This window comes from Geotrypetes seraphini, chromosome 14 (assembly GCF_902459505.1).
Source record: "Geotrypetes seraphini chromosome 14, aGeoSer1.1, whole genome shotgun sequence".
In the NCBI taxonomy this organism is placed as follows: Eukaryota; Metazoa; Chordata; class Amphibia; order Gymnophiona; family Dermophiidae; genus Geotrypetes; species Geotrypetes seraphini.
In genome coordinates, this window is record NC_047097.1 from 10,984,976 (window position 1) to 11,006,191 (window position 21,216).

General features: G+C 45.9%; 1 long non-coding RNA gene across 2 annotated transcripts in view; it reads right to left on the reverse strand.

Moving 5' to 3' along the window:
- Positions 1-21,216, reverse strand: part of LOC117348037 — an 86,979-nt gene that overhangs the window by 1,569 nt on the left and 64,194 nt on the right. Inside the window, exons 3-4 of one of the 2 annotated variants that reach the window (XR_004536896.1) lie at positions 8,785-8,899; positions 5,715-5,775 (exon numbers count right to left, since the gene is read on the reverse strand). This is a non-coding gene — a long non-coding RNA (uncharacterized LOC117348037). Of the gene's footprint in view, positions 1-5,714; positions 5,776-8,784; positions 8,900-21,216 lie in introns of those variants that run through there. The other variant, XR_004536895.1, reaches the window with a different exon arrangement.

Here is a 21,216-nt window from a genome sequence, read left to right on the forward strand (position 1 = left end):
TCGAAGTAAGCTCGGATGGACCGAAGTTTCCAGAGGGTGTGAAAGATTTTTCTGATCAAGGAGTCTACCTGGTCTTTCATGGTCAGGTTCTGGTCCAGTGTTACACCCAATATCTTCATAGGAATTTCAGGATGAGAAATGCAGTGAGAGGCGCTAAATTTAAAAGGGGGTGTTTAACCTTAATACAGCTACGGCGAAATATGTATGCCGGTGAAGCAACCCCCCAAGCTGACACAATTTAAAGCTAAGTTGAAAGCTAAATATTGAAAGCCAATTATATTTAAAGCTTTATATCTGATTTAAGATTTAATAGCTATAATATAACTTACAATTTAACTTAAAAGAGACGTAAGAGTTAACGGATCAGTGAAAAGTTTATGTACTCTCCCCTTCTGCATCATGTGGATAAACGTGATAGCAGGGAAGGAAGAAAGGTGCATTATACGTTAAGAGTCCTTAACGTATGGTGTTATATGAGAGCTTGCCTCCTATAAAACAGCCATTTTGAGCTAGAGAGGAAAAACGATTACTAGAAATAATGTTTTCATTCTAAAATAGTGTTTCTCAACATGCAGTATGTGTACCCCTGGGGATACGGGGCACTATGAGGGTCTCCTGCCCCCTTCTTCCTCAATCGCCGCTGCCACCGGGGATCCCATGCCCTCCTTCCTGCCCTCCCCTGCTTCGCTGAAGTCGACCCGGAAGGCTTCCCTCCAATGTCAAAGCTGATGTACGGGGATTCCAGTTACCTCACTTTTGTGATTATGATAAACATACCGAGAGCCTCAAAATAGTACCTGGTGGGCCGCATGTGGCCCCCAGGCCGCGAGTTTGAGACCACTGCTCTAGGGGGTACATAACATAATATAACATTGTACTTATAAACCGCATAACTGTAAGTTCAATGAGGTGAACAAAAGATTAAAAATAACATAACCTAAGGATGATTTAAATTATTTCGCTAAATATTTTGAAAAAAGATGAGTTTTCAATTGAGTTCTAAAGTGCTTGTAAGAGCAAGCTCTACGCAACAGTAGCCTAAATTCCCTGTCATAGAAAGCAGCCTGAAATGTTAGTGTATGTTCCAAGGATTTATTGCTCTTCAAACCTTGAGCAGACGGAAAATTAAACAATGCATGTGGTTCTCTCCTGTTTATGGAATGCTATGAGAAATCTATCGGTCATATAGCTTGGAGCAATACCTGCCTCCTTTAATGTATGAACTGGGAGTTTGAGGTGCTTGGGAGAAGGGTCAGGAATGGTAATGCACTAGACAGCGGGGAAAGGTCATTTTTTTTTATACTTGGGGTTGAAGTGGAGGCAAGAGAGGTGGAGATGTACTAGACACCAGGAAAAGGTGTTTCTTTTGGAGTCAACGTTAGGATCTGGGTCAGGGACCTATAGACTACTATGGATTATCTTCAGGGGTCAACCACTTTGTCTGGGGGGAGGAAGTGGAGTAGTGGGGAGGGGGTCTCAAAGAAGGGGGGTTGATATAGATCTGTAACTTGTTTTTTAAAAATGTTTCCTTTCCTGTCATTGCTTGAGTCAATCACTGCTCATGCACTGACAGAAAGGGTGACATTTCTCAATGAGCTGTGGACCACTGTCGCAGTTCTAATGAAACAGTCATTTGCAGGCTCATTGATTACTGCATCCTGTGTTCAATTTTTTTTTTTTGCAGGAACCTCCCATTAAGTAAGCAGCTCGAGCACGAAGCCTTCTGCATTGCCTCCTTAGTATGGAATGGCACGAAACTGTGGCATCTACTTGAATGGCACTTCAGTAACCTTTATGCTTGCATGTGCATATGTGTTCACAGTGGCATAGTAAGGGGGGGCGGGAAGCAGAAGGGTGGTCGCCCCCGCGCTCCTACCCGCCCCCCCCTCCCGGCCACCCACATACGCCCCCTTCCCTTTTTTTGTACCTCTTTTATTTTCCCTGTGCGAGCAGCATTACAAATTTGCTGCCCGCGTCGGTGTCGCCTCGGTCCGATGTCACTTCCGGGCCCAGGCCTAGGAAGCGATGTCAGAGGGATAGCTGACATGACGCGGGCAGTGAGTTCGTCATGTTGCTTACGCCTAGAAAATTAAAAAAAGGTAGGGGGAAGGGGGGAGGGACGCGTGCAGCAGGGGGGGAGTTGGGAAGGAGCGGAGGGGGTAGAGAAGGGGCGCTACCACCCCGGACGCCTCTCACCCTTGCTACGCCACTGTATACAAATATACCTGCACAAATGCTGGCAGGGTACCTAAGCTCTATTCTGCAAATGTCCACTTATCTTATCCTCCCTCCCTTCCTCCAGCCGGCTCCAACTCATCTCAGCGTTCCCGATGAAGGGATATTACTCTCCCGAAACCGGGCTTGGTTGAACCTGACATTGCGTCTGTCATCTGCATTTCCCAGGCTTATTCAAGCTAAGTCGGCTGTGGCCTTTTTCTTTCCTTGGGAGTAGGCTGGAGGGGGGATTCTTTGAGTGTTCTTTGCTGCTTTTTCACTCTCAGTGTCGCTTATCCTTTATTATGGTTTAGCACTGATTTGCATTTTGATTTTGCACACGTGGGGTAATCCATGATGGTGTGCAGGCAGAGGTGAATCACCTTTGTCTCTTGCGTGTAAGCGCTGGAGTTTTTCTCCCTTCGCTGTCCCTCCACACTGAGATTGCCCCTTTTTCTAAATTTATCTTATTGTACTTTATTTATTTATTACTCTAGGGGTGACTGGTTAGCATTTCACACTCTCTGAATCCTCAGACTTTTTTGCCTTTTTTGTATATCTTGTTAAGTATCTCTTGGCAACTTTTTTGAGGAGTTACTTTAAAAGAATTATGGCTTTAGAGCAGGGGTCTCAAAGTCCCTCCTTGAGGGCTGCAATCCAGTCGGGTTTTCAGGATTTCCCCAATGAATATGCATTGAAAGCAGTGCATGCACATAGATCTCATGCATATTCATTGGGGAAATCCTGAAAACCCGACTGGATTGCGGCCCTCAAGGAGGGACTTTGAGACCCCTGCCTTAGAGAGATCAGTGTACTCTTGTTAGGATGTTTCATATCTTGTTTACTATTTCTGTCTTTATTTTTACTCCTACTGCTCAGTAATCAGTCTTCTAGGTATTTTAGTTAGATTGTGAGCCTTCGGGACAGTAAGGGAATTCCAAGTACCTATTCTTTATTAGTCTTATTTTATTGTATCCTTTAATGTATATTTCTCTGTAAACCGCTTCGAACCTAATGGATTTAGCGGTATATAAGAAATAAATTACATTACATTATTTTGTGCTGCACTTATCTTATACAGCAGGTATTTGCAAGAGGGGGGGCTATACCTGGGTGAGACATAGACGGAGTTCCCACAGTTCTGCATAATTTACACAATACTGTAAGTTGCACACATCCCTGGCATATTTATGCATCCACACATACACTACCTGTTACTGCAGGCACCTTAATGCCAGGTTACGCGTGTATTCTATAATGGAACCTAGGCACCAAGGGTCTTTTACAGAATAGGCCCCCCCCTCCCCCCCATGGCCTCAGGGTGCCTGGACAGAAGCACCTAGTTAAAGAATGGCCTCGTCGGTGATTGTCAGATTTATGATGGTGCATTAATTATAGACGTCAGTTCCATTGGACTGTGTCATTGTAGCACTCTAGGGCTTTAAGAGGAGAAAAAATACACATCTCTACCCGATAAAAATGATGGTGCTCTCTGACAATGCTGTTGCCCTTTCGTATAATATATTTACTCCAGCCTCCTTTAATGTGGGCCTGTGAGACCAGTTAAATCTCCCTGTTAAGGTTTTGATTGCTCTGTTCCAGGAACAGAAGACTCATTTCATTGTATCGTCTCTCTCTCCGGGAAGCATCCTGAGCATGACTGGTCTCCATAAATTTACAAGTAAGATTTTTCTTAATGACAGTAGCGTACAATGCTTCTTGGAAGGCATTTCTGACTCGTAACGAATGCCCCGATCTGAAGTTATGTGTTTTGTACAGCTCGCGAAGAATTGCTTTCTACAGCAAATTAGACATCCTTATGTTCAATGTACTGTTGAGTGATGTGTGTATTGGGCTTTTTTTTTTATGTCATTGCTGACAGGCCATCCTCAAAAAATAGTCTCGTACATCCCCACAGGATTATGTTCTGTAGATAGTTTGACAAATGCAAAACAGTTCCGAGGACTGATTTCCAAAGAATTACCATATTTGTCTTGTGAAGCTTGAAACATTAAGTCTGCCGTATTAAAAAAATAAATATATGTGTTTCTCTTGCCTTGTTTTGTTAAGTTCATTGTATAGCATGTGAGACTAATAAAGTGTTCACTCAAGCAATTGTATATTCCTCAAAAATTAAATGGGCTTTTGATTTTACATGAGGGTGGGTGGAACCCATGTGTTCAGTGCATCTGTGGGCAGGGCTTCAGAGTGAAGGACAAACCACTTTAAAATTCAGGAAAGACCTTAAAACCTTTCCATTCAAGAAATTTGTCAAATGATCCAACTAAACCTGATCGACCCTCCACCGATCCCGACGCATATTACATCTATTACCGTATTTTCTCGCATATAATGCGTGCGTTATACGTGGTTTTTACAAACCGCGCATACCCTTGCGCGTTATACAAATTTTTTTTTACATAGTTTCCCCCCCCCCCGACGCCCGATTCATCACCCGGAAGGAGCGCTCGCACTCCCACCCCAAAGGACCGCTCGCACCCCCACCCGAAGGACCGCTTGCACCCCCACAGCCTCCCCCCCTCCCCCATGGAGAAGCTGTCTACCTTGTTTCTGGATGCCAGCCCAGTTGCTTCCTCTGCCGGCAGTCCTGCCCCTTCTCAGAGCCCTGTGCTGCGCTGCTTCCTCTTCAGGCGGTCCCGCCCTTTCTCTGACGTCAGAGAAAGAGCGGGACCGCCGGAAGAAAAAGCAGCACAGCAGGGCTCAGAGAAGGGGCGGGACCACCGGCAGAGGAAACAGCTGGGCTCGCTGGCATCCGGAAACAAGGTAGACAGCTTCTCCATGGGGGGAGGGGGGAGGCTGTGGGGGTGCGAGCGGTCCTTCGGGGTGGGAGTGCGAGCGCTCCTTTGGGGTGGGGGGTGCGAGCGGTCCTTCAGGGTGGGGGTGCGTGTGCGTGCGAGCGGTCCTTCAGGGTGGGGGTGCGAGCAGTCCTGCGGGGGGGTGAATCGGACGTCAGGGGGTGGGCATCAGGCTTTCAGGGTAGGGACAGGACTTCAAGGGGGAAAGGAGAGTCGGGGCAGGCAAAAAGAGAGTCGGGGTCTCCAGAGGAGAGTCGGGGCGGGCGAAAGGATAGTTGGGCAGCGTGCGCGGTATATAAAAATTTCTGTACATAAATTTGTGTTTTTCACGCGCTATACCCATGTGCGCGTTTTACACGGGTGCGCGTTATCTACGTGAAAATACAGTAACCGTGTATTCTCCCTGGAAATGCCCAGGCCAACTGTTGTTGTAAACCGCCTAGAACTGAAAGGTATTAGCGGGACAGAAGACACCGATGTAATGTAAAATGCTGAGTTCTCTCCTTGGCTCTCCAGTCCAGTCGAGCAAGTCTGTCATTCTAATTAGAATAATTCCTCTTTAAATGTGCTTATTGATAAAAGAGTCATTTACAAAGAAATGTACAAAGAGACTAGAACCCACAAAACCAGCAGCCCACAGATAATTCATTGCTGTTTGTCCATTTTTTTTTTCTCATTGCTTATCCCACCCTCTGCTTATACATAGCATGGTCCATACTTGACAATGCAATCAGCTTCCTGGAATCTGCAACACAGAAAATGCATCATCAAATAAAACATTCCATATGGAATGTATAAGTATCATATATGCCCGAATATAAACCTAGATTTTGGGGCCAAAAAATTGACCCAAAATGGGTGAATCCTCCAAAACCCATCAAAAACTTATGTACCCACCTATACACCACAATAATAGTCCTTATGCTTGCAGGAATCATCCTTACGTGGTTACAGTAGGTTTTGGAGGGCTCACCATACAATATAAGCAAGTTATAATGACATCTGTACCTGGACTTTTAATATGACATTTTCTGCAGTAATCCTTAGAGTCCCCCTTCGATGTATGAAAGCCTTGTGAATCTATCATACAGGCTGGACAGTACTGGATTTTTTTTTTCACATCTTTAGGTGGGTGGGGGGTGGGAGCAGTGACTAGTGGGGGAGTAAGTGGGGGGGTCATGACTTAATCCCTCCAGTGGTCATCTGGTCGGTTTGGGCACCTTTTTAGCATTTAGACGCTTTTAAAACAGGTAGAGCTCCAAATGTCAAAAAAAAAAAAAAAAGCCGTAGACTTTTTTTGTTTGTTTGTTTGATTATCCTTGCTAAGCGTCCAAGTCCTAAGCCCACCCCCTTAAGATTTAGACACACTGGAAACAAAACAACCAGAAAGACGTCTAGAAAGTCTATTTTGAGAATGCCCACTTGGTCATTTTGACTAGTAAGACGTCCAAGTACTGGTTTATGCTGTCTTTTGGATGCTTATCTTTTATGAAAATGAGCCCCTAAGTGCATAATGTGGTTTAATAAAAGGACCCCTATGTTAAAATAGCCCAACATGAGGTAAAATAACTCAGCTTAACAGTGGCCCACGTTAGTAACTTTCCCCCTAAGTGAGCCTGAGAATTATATGGGTTCTCGTTCCTAAAAACTGATAACTGTAGAACAGGGGTATGCCACTTTGCTGTCACCTAGGTGACACTGCAACACTTCTGCGGATAAAAACAATCGCAGTTGCAAAACTGCCAATCTAGTATTTATAATCCTAAATTCATTAGCAAAAATTCATTTCTCAAGCTGTAGATGTTATTCACGGGCAAAGTAGTGCATTCCAGATTTAACAAAGTGCTTTCCAAAATTCTCCATCCATCGAGGAATTCAACCTTGTATTTATCCCCTCCCCAGCTCCCCCATTTCGATGCAATTCAAAACATAATTTTAGTTCTGACACGACTGTTTCAAACAATCCTTGTTCCAATTTAATAAAAATTTGGCATAAATCTTGGGTGTTGCTAAATCCACGAAGCTTCCATCCACAGCTTCCCTGTCTATAAAAATCCTCCATCTGCAAAGCATTCTTATTGACATGTTTATCATGCAATTTCATGCAAGGGCTACTTCCAGCCTACAAGCTACAATATCAATCTGGTCTGTTAACAGCAGTTTCACCAAGGATGCATACAACAATGATTTATGTATTAATAATACCTTTTGGGCAAATGTAAGAATTAATCAGACACAGATCAAGTTGTACACAGTGGAAACTAATAACTAGTACCGTAGTTCTGGATTATTCTCAAGGTGAATATAGCAAGTTTTTGAACAACTTCTATTTTCAGACCTTCCTTTCAGCAAATAAAAAAGGGACATACGAGGGCTGATTGACAAGTAATGAGACTGCCTCTGTTTTTCTTTCCAGAAAGTAGACGTGGCTACGCTGTGCTGGTTTTGGTGAAGCTCATGCATCAACATTTCTGAACCTGCAGTCGGACCGCCACAGCCTTCATTGTTGGGTCACAGTGAGAGGAAGAACTTTGTGCACTCCATAATGGCCGACAAGGAAAATGGCCGACAAGGAAGACGTATGCGGGAGAGGACGCCAGAGGTGTGTGATTGAACTTTGCGTTAAACTTGGAAAGAACAGCAACAAAACTCTTGAATTGTTAAGGTAAGCATAACCCAAAATTCTATCGCACACCTCTGGCATCTTCTCACAGACGCATCTTCATCAGCTGCCAGGATGAAACGTACGAAGCTCTTCTTCTCGCTGTGACCCAACAATGAAAGCTACATTACTACACGTTAAGCCTACTTTGGATAAATATAAAAGCCGTCTTTTCTTGATCATGACGGGAATAGCTATCCAAATGGTCACACATAACTGGAAGAGCCACGACATAATAAATTACACATTTTGGTGGGCAAATGTGTGTACCACATATAAATATGAGAGAATGAATGCGGAATGTAAGGGGTTTAGTAGTTCATTTAATAAAGTGTGGAGCCCATTGAATACATGTGTTACCTCGCAATAAGGGTCATGTATCTTTCCTTTTCTTAGATTTCCTTACGTATCCAGGGTGGATGGGGGGAGGGGAATATATTTTGAGGATTTAAATTACTTAATTATAATATTGTAATCACATCATATGTCTTATTGTATTAATAATTGGGAAGAGGATGGGAGAAAATGATTGTTTTATGTATTACTTGTGTAGTTAATAGTGCGTTTTATGCAACATTTTATGTTCAATTAATTGTATTGCACTGTCAAAGTTTGAAAATCAATAAAGATTTAAAAAAAAAAAAAAAATAGCTACGACGGTCTAGCAGCAGGTTCAGAAACGTCGATGTATGAGCATCATATGAACCACCACAGTGTTGTCACGTCTGCTTCTTGGAAAGACAAATGGAGGCAGTCTCATTACTTATCAATCAGCCCTCGCACATTTGGGTGCTACTGAAGCCAGGCAATACTCAAAACGCAGCTCTGGTAAGGGTAATGGTACAACCAAAGTGGCATACATATTTATATACAGGAACTTTCTCTATCCCTAGAGGGCTAACAGTCCAAAAACAGTGCTATATAAAACAGGCTTATAAATACAGCTACAGCTAAGTGTTCGCTGGACTGGGCTGTGTACCTTTACCACAATTTAAGGGACTTTAATGTTTATATCACTTCATTCAAAATTTAACAAGCATTTATCAACGCTGTTTAAGGAGGTTTTTTTTTATAAGCCAGTGAGGTACTTACCCTTTCCAGTCTTTCAGCAAGATTTCATCTGTCTGAAGACGGGCTTCTGAGGCTTTTTTCCTCCTTATATTAAATTCAGTAGTTGCAGTATTTCATGAAATGATTTTCAAAAAATCTTTTTCGAGTTGAGTTGGTATATAGTTTTTTTGTATTGAAGACCCAGGAGAGAAAGTGAAACAGATGTTATTGAACACTATTTACTGCATGATAACAAGTAACATAGTAACATAGTAGATGACGGCAGATAAAGACCCGAATGGTCCATCCAATCTGCCCAACCTGATTCAATTTAAAAAATTTTTTTTTTTTCTTCTTAGCTATTTCTGGGCAAGAATCCAAAGCTTTACCCGGTACTGTGCTTGGGTTCCACCTGCCGAAATCTCTGTTAAGACTTACTCCAGCCCATCTACACCCTCCCAGCCATTGAAGCCCTCCCCTGCCCATCCTCCACCAAATGGCCATATACAGACACAGACCGTGCAAGTCTGCCCAGTATTGGCCTTAGTTCAATCTTTAATATTATTTTCTGATTCTAAATCTTCTGTGTTCATCCCACGCTTCTTTGAACTCAGTCACCGTTTTCCTCTCCACCACCTCTCTCGGGAGCGCATTCCAGGCATCCACTACCCTCTCCGTAAAGTAGAATTTCCTAACATTGCCCCTGAATCTACCACCCCTCAACCTCAAATTATGTCCTCTGGTTTTACCATTTTCCTTTCTCTGGAAAAGATTTTGTTCTACGTTAATACCCTTTAAGTATTTGAACGTCTGAATCATAGACCATTTGTACTTAGTCAAGTTATATGGACAGTGTCATAAGAACATAAGAATGGCATATAACTTGACTGGGGGAGCATTTATGTAGAATCTAGACAAGCTACAGTTTAGGGCTTCACTAACAATAACAATAAATATAATACATTTATAAATAATAATAAGTACAATATTAAATAATCATAATTATTGTTTTTATTATCAACTATTGTTGACTGTTTTATATATATATATATATATATATATATATATTTTTTTTAATTTATCATCTATTAAATCTAAAATTTACTTCCTACCTAATCAAAGGTGAGGGGGGGGGGGGTCTTAAATGTTATAGCGTATAGCGTATGAACCACAATATGCATAAATGCGGCCCTAATAACTGCTACCTAGTGTAAATGGAGAATTACATATAGTAGCACCAGGAATATTTCTTGGCATATATACAACCCAACATGTAAAAGGATTTCAATGGTAGTGACCTCTTTAATCTTGTGCAGATATTTCTATGGATATTTCTATGGATATCAACCACTACCTCTTCTAGAAGTACTTAAAGCAATAATGATGTCTTAGGTTTTAAATTACTAAAGAGTTCTTTTAATGGTGAATATAAGAATACAGAGTAATCTGGTCTTTTTTGTCTAGTAATGAGTTGGTGCTCCTTCGCGGGGACTGACCATGCTCTGGGAGAACCAGGCCATCCAAATTTGCATGGCAACCTGAAGAACTTTCCATTGGATCATAAGAAGATAATATAAGTCTTGATCTCTCGAGCTCAGCATCTTGTCTCTGGTAGTGGTCAGTAAGGTCAATCAAAAATAACACAAAAAAGTGAGAGAGATTAACCACAAATAACTAGATACACAAAAAGATTAATCAGCTGAGAAAAAGAACCATCTAAATAGATGATTCGATTATAGCAAAAGATGAAGGAGAGAATCTCAGAATTGCCACTCCAAGGATCATAAGGTTATCATCCATATCAGGAATTGTGGCGTGTTGCATATAAGTTGCTCATAAGTTATATTGCTTATTTTGCACAGCTATATAATGCAATATTTGCACATGTGAAACGTTATTTGCACAATTTTCAAAAAATGCTATTGCGCATACTAGATAAGAAGAAAAGAATAATTAAAATAACTAAAAATTTTAAAAAAATTTAATTGAATGAGTAGTAAATAATTCACCTAAATTATTTATTAGTGACAAAGTAGGTCACATAAAAAAGTGAAGGTTTTGGATCAATGAAAGATACCCACGCCACAATTCCTTATATGGATGATAACCTTATGATCCTTGGAGTGGCAATTCTGAGATTCTTTCCTTCATCTTTTGCTATAATCGAATCATCTATTTAGATGGTTCACTTTCTCAGCTGATTAACCTTTTTGTGTATCTAGTGGTCAGTAAGGCTCATAAGTGGGGGAAGCCACTGTTTGTCCTGGATCGGTAGCATGGAATGTTGCTATTATTGGCACTGTGACCTGGATTGGCCACTGTTGTAAACAGGAAACTGTCTAGATGGATCATTGGTCTGACCCAGTTTGGCTGTTCTTATGGCAGATCCCCAAAAAGATCCAATTTCTCATTAGCTCTTTTCCAGGACTAAGCAAAGAATTTCTCATTCTTTTCACCTCGGTCATAATACCAGTTTGCACATACTGTAGCAAGACTTACCTACCCAGAGATTATATTCATGCACCTTTCTGATTCATGTCCAATTTTCTTTAGTCTCCTTATTTTGCAACTCCTCTTACTCTATTTATCTTCCCTGTCTAAATGTTCTACCTCTGCTTATATCCTAGCTCTTTATTAAGATGTTTTGTTGCATATTGTGTCGACAATTTTAATGCATACTATACCATACTCTGTACTGCTTTTTGAATATTGTTACTGCCATAAGGCCCATCTAATATAATAAAACGCTAGGCCACGCATACGCACTCCCATCACGTGGGTCCATTTTCCGTGAGCTGTAGCAACCCATAGGAAGTGCGCATGCGCGGCTTACGGTTCTTTGAAAGACGCAGTGGTGGCTACTCTCACGATCCCCGCCTGCGTCAGACTTTCGACGCAGGTGGGGATCATGAGAGGAGCCACCGCCGCGTCTTTCAACTAAAAAAAAAAATACGGCAAGGCGGATGTTAGCTGCCGCGGCTGTCGCCGGCTGCAGGCGGCAGCTGTAGCCCGCCGAGGCCGAGCACGGAGACAGGCCAAAGTTTTTTTCAACTTCTCAAAGACGCTGCAGCGGCTCCTCTCATGAGCCGCTCCTGCGTCGGAGGAGGCAGCGATCGTGAGAGGAGCCACCAGGAAGTTACACTGCTGGGGGCTCGGGCTGTTAGGTCCGTGCATGCTCCTCTCGGGGTAAATAGAGGGAGAGGGAATGCAGCGGCTGCTGGACAGGGAAGTAGGGAAGGAGATAGGAAGAAAGACACAGGGACAGGGGCAGGGAGAGAGACAGAAAGACAGACAGACAAAGGGGGCCAGGGAGGGAGAGAGACAGAAAGACAGACAGACAAAGGGGGCCAGGGAGGGAGAGAGACAGAAAGAAAGACAGCGGGAGAAAGAGAGACAGAAAGAAAAAGACAGGGGTATGGAGAGAAACAGAAAGAAAGACAGACATATATTCTACCACCAGGGGGAGGAAGGGAGATAGAAAGAAAAGAAGAAAGACACAGGGACAGGGAGAGACACAGAAAGACAGACAGACAAAGGGGGCCAGGGAGAGAGACAGACAGAAAGAAAGACAGCAGGACAGAGAGAGAGAGACGGAAATAAAGACAGACAGACAGACATATATTCTAGCACCCGTTAATGTAATGGGCTAAAATAATAGTATTCTATAAATGGCACCCTACCAGCACCTAACTTAATAGGCAAAACCATTTAAAAGTGAATTTAAAACCCTTTCAAAACAAAAATTAAGGTGCCTAGAAATATGGTGCCTTCATCGCATTTACAGAAGCATCATAGAATACCTGAGGTCAAAGCAGGAGTGGTTAACGCCTGAAATGACCTTAGGCATTCTAAGGCACCTCTGAAGACATGATTCTCATCAAAGGTAGGCGCTGGACATGTAGGCCTTTAAAACCCTATCTTTGGCAAAAAGCCATGATTCTGTAAACGACACCATTGTACGATTGATACATGATCAGTGGTCATTATATAGGGAGCCGCTGATAACTGCGCCTATTGGACTTATTCTTGCTGTACACCGCCATGGATGAATTTCTTCAGAAAGGCAATCAATAAATCCCAATAATAATAAATATAAAAATGATATCAGGAATTGTATTGCTCTGTTCCTATTTAAATCATGATATATGTCCAATCATTCTAGAGCAGGGGTGTCAAAGTCCCTACTCGAGGGCCGCAATCCATTCGGGTTTTCAGGATTTCCCCACTGAATATGCATGAGATCTATTTGCATGCACTGCTTTCATTGTATGCTAATAGAGCTCATGCATATTCATTGGGGAAATCCTGAAAACCTGACTGGATTGCGGCCCTCGAGGAGGGACTTTGACACCTCTGTTCTAGAGGTATACATTTTAGGGTTTTATTCTAATTTTTGTTTCCTTTTCTATTGTAAGCACAGGCTGCATTTGCAAACAGCACATGATAAAGTGGAAAATGAAACAAAGCAGAGATGAATGGGATTTTTTTTCAATTGGGATTTTTTTCAATTCATCTTGAAATCGAAAAATCTATTTCACTGTATATTTCATTTTGTTTAAAAATGAATACCCATCCACAGTGACTATTTATATATACTCTGAAATCTTTAAGAACAGAATCTCCATGCTGAGACAGTGTTTGTGTGGGAAATATTATATAAATGGCAATCATTATTACAATGACACACTGAAACTTGGCGGAGGAGCTTGTTCAGTGGCCTTGCCACTTAGGATCTCGCAAAAAATAGCAAAATCTAAACAGGTCTGCAGAAAAAAACCAGTGAAACCAAACAAGAAAAGACTGCAGAGCACTGTACAAGATGCAGGCATCTAAGGTGGTCTATTTGTGTGCAACAAATTATTTATTGGGATAAACATTGTATCTTGTACTGTGCTCTGCAGTCTTTTCTTGTTTTGCTTGCCACTTAGAAGACAACACAGGCCAGTATCATGAGTTTCAAGTTTATTAAAATTTGATGTGCACGCAATGTCATATTACAAATTAAAAATAGGGGATAAACCTTATGGCAGTTTATTACAAAATAATACATACATACAAAATTCAGTACAGATACAAAGGAAAAGGGGATGAACTACAATTGTTAAAGCAGAAGGAGAACATTTATGGGTAACACAACGGGGGTGGGGGGGGGGGCAAAAAAAAGTGAAAGAGAAAAAAAAATTTAAGCCCAATAAATGAGGACTGATTAAAACTGGATGTTAAGATAGAAAATATAAGTATATATAAAATATATTTCTGTATCTCGTTGGCCACGAATTTAGAAACATAGAAACATAGAAAGATGACGGCAGAAAAGGGCCAAGGCCCATCAAGTCTGCCCACTATAGACCCTCCCCTTAAGATTAGCTAGTGTTTTGCCCTGACCCTCTTAGGGATCCCACATGGGCGTCCCATTTATTCTTAAAATCTGGCACACCGCTGGCCTCGATCACCTGCACTGGAAGCCCGTTCCACCGATCAATCACTCGCTCCGTGAAGAAATACTTCCTGGTGTCGCCGTGAAATTTGGACTAGGAGGTTGAAATGTACAGCGTCAGCATCTATGAGACAAACTTGGTTATTTTTATTACATAGGATTTTTTGGACCCCAGTTCGTTCACAAAAAGTAGACAGTTCTGGCATGGTTATATTAATATAGGAACTTTGGATCATCTGTTATATTTTTGTCCATTGATACTTGGTTTCTGGAAGTCAATTTAGGGACAAATTAATCTCATTCTTGAAGCAACTATTCCCTTATCTTATGAAGCTGTAATTTGTGGTACATTACTACATATTAAGCCTACTTTAGATAAGTATAAAAGTCGATTTTTCCTGATCATGATGGGAATAGTTCAATTGATTACACATAATTGGAAAAATCATGATAGGATCAATTTTACTTTTCGGTGGGTAAATGTGTGTACCACATATAAGTATGAAAGGATGATGGCAGAACATTTGGGGACTAATAAATCCTTTAATGATGTATGGAGTCCATTGACTAATTTTATTGCATTATAATAAGGGTCATGTTTCTTTCTTTATCATTAGATTTCCGTACACATCCAGGGAGGGTGGGGGGTGGGGGGAGGGAAATGTATTTTGAATAGCTAAATTATTTATTTATAATTTGTAATCACATCATATGTATTATTATATTAAGAATGAATATGAGGATGGGAGAAAATGATTGTTTAATGTAATAAATGTATAGTGAATAGTGTGTTTTGTGCAGTTTTTCTGATTTACCACTTGTATTGCACTATCGAAGTTTGAAAATCAATAAAGATTTAAAAAAAAAAAAAGATTTTAAATGTAAGCTGGTTGTCTTGTCTATGCCTCAAATGCATCCTTTAATAACTGGATCTGGATGAGCTCCTTTGTTCCTTCTCCAAAAGCCCAACCTTACCACAAGTACCCATCCTAACTAATCAGTAAAACACAACAACTCTGTTTATGGGTAATTAGCCGCAGCTCAGTTTATTAATACAAAACAACATGTTTACATATTTTACAACTTCAATTAATATAAATCCAAGAGCTCCCCCCGAGCTACCCAAACAAAACATTCTGTGCCCTCGACCCTGCCACTTCAACAAGGGTCTGAGGGGTGGCATGTCCCTCATGCCCCTTTTTCCCGGGTCACCTGACCCACCAGGCACGGCACCCCGCCGGCCCACCGCTCATCACCCGATGAGCCCCAATGACCGAGTAGCTCGGGGGATCCGCCCCCGAGCTTCTCCCAAAACAAGCAAAACAAAGGGAGGGTGGGAGGGAAATAACCGCCCTGGAGGACCCGAACCGTTAAGGTCCTCCAAGCCCTCCCCTTTTATCCCTTCCGCTCCCCCTTGCGCGCCCCAGCCCACCAATGAATTTTAAAATCGGCTCTTAGCCTTTTTCAGGCCAATCAGCCGCAACGCTGACTCGACCGCCCCCCGACCACCCCCACCGATTGCCGACACGGAGGCTCACCAGCCCCGTATTACATTACGCCCTTCGACATTTAAAGTCTCGGGCTCGCATTAATAACTGGATCTGGATGAGCTCCTTTGTTCCTTCTCCAAAAGCCCAACCTTACCACAAGTACCCATCCTAACTAATCAGTAAAACACAACAACTCTGTTTATGGGTAATTAGCCGCAGCTCAGTTTATTAATACAAAACAACATGTTTACATATTTTACAACTTCAATTAATATAAATCCAAGAGCTCCCCCCGAGCTACCCAAACAAAACATTCTGTGCCCTCGACCCTGCCACTTCAACAAGGGTCTGAGGGGTGGCATGTCCCTCATGCCCCTTTTTCCCGGGTCACCTGACCCACCAGGCACGGCACCCCGCCGGCCCACCGCTCATCACCCGATGAGCCCCAATGACCGAGTAGCTCGGGGGATCCGCCACAGGCCTGAGATCCCACAGGCCCCCCCCCCCGACAACAAAGCTGCGGCTAACCCAAACCCAAAACGCGCTCACAACCCACAGCGAAATCGTCCAAGAGCAAATCACACCCAATATCGGACAAATGCACCCTATCCGCGTGGTAAAGCCCACCGCAACCAACATCAACCCACCCATGCAACAACTGCGTACCGCCCTGTGACTCTACCCACTTCCCAATCTGGCGGTTAAACTTAGCCAACCCCCTAGTCCACCGACGAGACGAAAGACACCGCGGGCGCGGAATAACGTCGGACCACAGCACACGCGTGCCGGGGAACCAAGCAAAAAGAACCCGCAAGTCGTCCTTAATAACATTAACTAACTGCCGAGCCGACAAAGAATCAACGTCGTTGCCCCCCAAATGAATGATGAGCATGTCCGGACGCCGAGGGGAATCCCGCACATGAGCCAAGAACGGCAAGAGTTGATACCATCTCATGCCGCGCTGACCCCACCAAGATACTCGAACACCTAGATGACCAAGTCCCAGGTGACGACCTCCAGGCCGCAACCGTGACCTCTCTCCAGCCCAATGCACAAAAGAATGGCCGATTATCCACACCGACTTGCACCGACCAGCACCTGAAAAACAAAGAACATATGTGCCACAGACAGAAACGAAAACCTCCCAAATACCTGCAATACCACTACCGACCCTCCGGACACCCCCCAGGACCAGAAACCGCATCCGACGGTCTAATGTAACTGCGGAAAGCCCCGGACACCCATCTACCCAACCGACGGATACCCTCCTCCGACATACCAGCGGCACGAGCGCTGGTGGCAGCACCGATCCGAAACGAGTGAGTGCCATATCGGCTAGGCTCCTCACCACAGCGCACCAAAGCCAAACGAAGCACTGCCAGTAACTGGTATCTGGAAAGAGGGGACCCATTCGCATGAACAAACAATACAGGGGAAACCGCAACACGCACCGACAAAAAATTGCTCAGGCAATGAACCGGACAAGAGACACAACCCACCACCCGATGAAGAACCAACCGCCGCCCACGGCCGGCCTGATCTGTCTTGGAACTAGCCACACATATATGCACCTCGCCCACCCCCAGCCGCACATGGTGCACCAACAGCCCACGCCCCCTAGCCCTATCCGCTGCACTCACCAACAACTCCCCCACACGCAACGCCCCAAAAAAGGCCACCGAAAAGGCCGCCCGGAAAAGGGACGTCTCGTACGACGAATGGGCCAAGTCAGGTAAGACCAACAAAAGCCGGACGAGTAAGCCATGCTGAATCGGCAATCGCGAATCGGGCCTGGGAAGAACAACTCTACCCAGTGCACGAAGCAAACGCTGAACCACGAAACCCGAGGAAGGACACCTCCAACCCAACGCCCGACAGAAAAAGGCAAACCCCGCCAACCGCCCCCGTACTACCCTTTGGGAGACCCCAGCTCTTCCTGAATCCAGCACGAAATCCTCAAGAAAGGACTCGGCCACATGCCCAGGGACCCAACCCCGACTGAACAAAAAGGTAGAGACCAAGCGAAAACCAGATGAGTAATGCGACCAAGTCGCAGGTGCTACCGACAGACGGAGCATTTCCCACACTCCTTCTCGACCAGGCTCCACAAATGCTCCGGCATCGCCAAGCCGTCCACGTGAGCCTCCGGCGCGAGTCGACGAAACTGTGAAAAATGGAAACGGGAAAGAGCGTCAGCAATGCCATTCTGCAAGCCAGGCACATGCCGAGCCCTAATAAAGACATTAAGACGCAAACAGCGCAGAACCAGAGCCCTGACCAGCACAGCAACTGACAAGCAGTGAGCCGTCTGCCTGTTGACAACCTCAACAACCCCGAGGTTATCACACCAAAAAAGAACACGCCTATCCCTTAGTTTGTCAGGCCACAGTTCACATGCCACAATGAAGGGAAACAATTCCAAAAGTGTGATGTTACGCGTAATACCCCTATCTATCCAATCCTGAGGCCACCGCTCAGCACACCAAGCCCCCTGACAGTAAAGGCCAAAACCAACCCCACCCGCCGCGTCGGAAAACAACTCCAAGTCCCCGTTAGCCACCTCCGGAGCCTGCATAGGCAAGCAGCCATTAAAGTCCCGTAAAAAACAAGCCCACATGCGGAGGTCCGCCCGGACCCCAGCCGACAGCCGCAGAAAATGCCGCTTATCCCTTACTCCAGCAGTGGAAGCAGACAGCCGACGGGAAAAAAACGCGACCCATTGGCAACACCCGACAAGCAAAGTTAAGGGATCCAATAAGCGACTGCACCACATGCAAAGTAGACTTACGGGCAGATAAGACGCTCTCAATGAGATCGAGCAGCTGCCGCACCTTACCCACCGGCAAACGAGTCACCATAGCCTCAGAATCCAACTCAATCCCCAGAAAGACCAGGGACGTAGCCGGACCCTCAGACTTGTCAATCGCCAAAGGAATCCCAAATTCAGCGGCCATAGCCTCAAAAACCCTCTTTAGTCGCTCGCAGTCGTCCGTGTCCCGAGGGCCGATAAACAAAAAATCATCTAGATAGTGCACCACGGCATCCAACCCTGCACGCTGCACCACCACCCAATGAAGAAACGTGCTGAACATCTCGAAATAGGCACACGAAATAGAACACCCCATGGGCAGACAACGATCATAAAAGTATGCACCCTCGAAACGAAACCCCAACAAATGGTAAGACTGAGGATTAACGGGCAATAACCGGAAAGCAGATTGAATATCCACCTTCGCCAACAGGGACCCACGGCCAGCCCTCAGGATAAAACGAACGGCACAATCCACAGAAGAATACCGAACCGTGCACAGGTCACGCGGAATACCATCATTAACAGAACACCCAGCAGGACGAGATAAATTGTGAATAAGGCGGAACTTGCCCTGGTCCTTTTTAGGAACAACCGCCAGCGGAGAAACCATCATGACCGGAAACGGCCGCTCACGGAAAGGACCAGCAATCCGCCCTAAACGCAATTCCTCCCCCAATTTACGACGCACTACCGAACGCAACTGAGTAACCGACGACGCATTGCGCGACCGCGCCGCCGACACTATGCCCCGAAAAGGGATCTCAAAGCCAACTGAGAACCCACGCTCCAATAAGGTACCAACGCGCTCCGGCCGGTAAATACGCAGCCAGGGACTCATCGCATGAACCGAAACCGGCGTGGGAACGGCGCTGCTACTTGCCAACGCTCCCAGGCCCAGAAGTCGGTTTCTTGGGGCATTTAAGCAAGGGGTGAGGCTGCCCGCACCGGGAGCAGGCGTGACGAAATCTACAATCCGTGAATGAGCAACTCGATCTGTTGAACTTCCAACAAACGTCACTGCCCGCTCCCCCTCCAGACCCCACCCCCGTCCCGGACCGAAAGGGCCGCCCGCCACCCGGAACGCCCCCTGGAACGCGTCCCCCGCTCCCCGGGACCGCCCCAGACTTGGAGGACATATGAGTTAGCCATAGGTTAACATCTTGCGTACCCCAGGACATATGAGAATTCTCCTCCATTTTATCTCTAAACGCCTCATCGTAGTTCAACCACGTCCAGCCCCCAAAACGCTGATACGCGTCAAGCACAGAATCGGCGTAAGCAAGTAACAGTCCATAATCACTAGGATGCGCACGCCCCCAAACACTAGCCAGCCGCATAAAAGAACGGATCCAATTAAGGATGGACCTCCCGACTGGAAAAGGCTTGGAAGAACCCGCCTCCCGCTTTGACTTTTTACGGTGCCGCCGATGCACCCTACCCTCCATAAGACGAAAAACGTCGATACAGGAACGCCGCCGAATCTTACGCCTCAAGGTCCGTGGCACCCGCTCCCACAGTTCAGTCAGGGCCACCAAAGCGGGCACACCCCGACCGTCACCCTGCGGAGCAACGGAGCCACCCTCTGCAGGAACAGCCACCCCCCCAGGCCCAAGAGCCGAAGCGGAGGAGGCCGAGGAAGAAGAGGAGGACGAAGAGGAGGACTGACTAGAGGAAGACGAATCTCGCCTGCGCCGCCGTTTCCCTCTACCCCTTTTACCCCCAGATTTACCCCCAGCAACCAAAGCAGGTGCCACCTTACCCGTTGTAGCAGAGTCTGACACAGGAACGGAGATGCCGCCGGAAACAACCTCCGCCGAGGACCCAGATGGGCGCTCCACCACAGTGCCGCCACGGTCAGCAACCACCACATCCTCCGAGGGACCAGCAGCGCCACCGCCAACAGCCACCGTCACCGCCGCCGAAGTAACCGGAGCTCCCTCGCTGCGTCGTTGATCAGATGCCGTCCCAACGCCGACGGACGCTGGACCAGGAACACCGCCAGCGGCACTCCACGGAGTCTCCGGAACGACCAATGGACTCTGCAAAGAAAAACCACAGCCAGGAACAGAGCCCGGGAAACCACCCCCAGGCGCCCCCCCAAACAGCACCCCCGGCCCCACTCGGTAGGGGCCCGCCCGACCACCCAGGAACAAAACCCCCTCCCCAGTAAGGGGGAAACATGCCGGGGCCCCAACCCTGTTGTCCAGACCACCACCCTTGCTGCCCCGGCCCCCACGGGAAAGCCCCATAATGCGCACCAGAAGGCCCCCCAGGCCCGGTACCCCAGGAGCCAGCACCCCAGCTGGTCGAAGGCTGGGGGGACTCACGAGATACTCTCTCCTCAAAAGGTGGAAACACCCGCCCCACAGCACCCTCACCACCAGAAATGGGAAGCTGAAGCACTACCGGCTCAGCCCTGTCACTGTAAGCCGGCTGCACAACAGGCTCCACACTCCCCACCCCTGGCAGCAGACCAGACGCCCCAGAGCTGCTGCTTTCTGGCCGGACAGACTGCCTCCCGCCCGACTTGCCCCGCCCGCCGTGTTTGGACTTGCCCGCAGCCTTCCGCGGCACAACCCCGTCCGCGGACACCCCCGGCTCAAGACTCCGCCCCGCCACGCGGCCCACAGAGGCAGCGATGGCAATGGCCGAGAGAGCATCCCGCTTCGATCTGCGGGACGGCCTGCCCCGCCCCGCTGCACTCCCAGCACCCACCTGGTCTTCGGAGTCCTCCA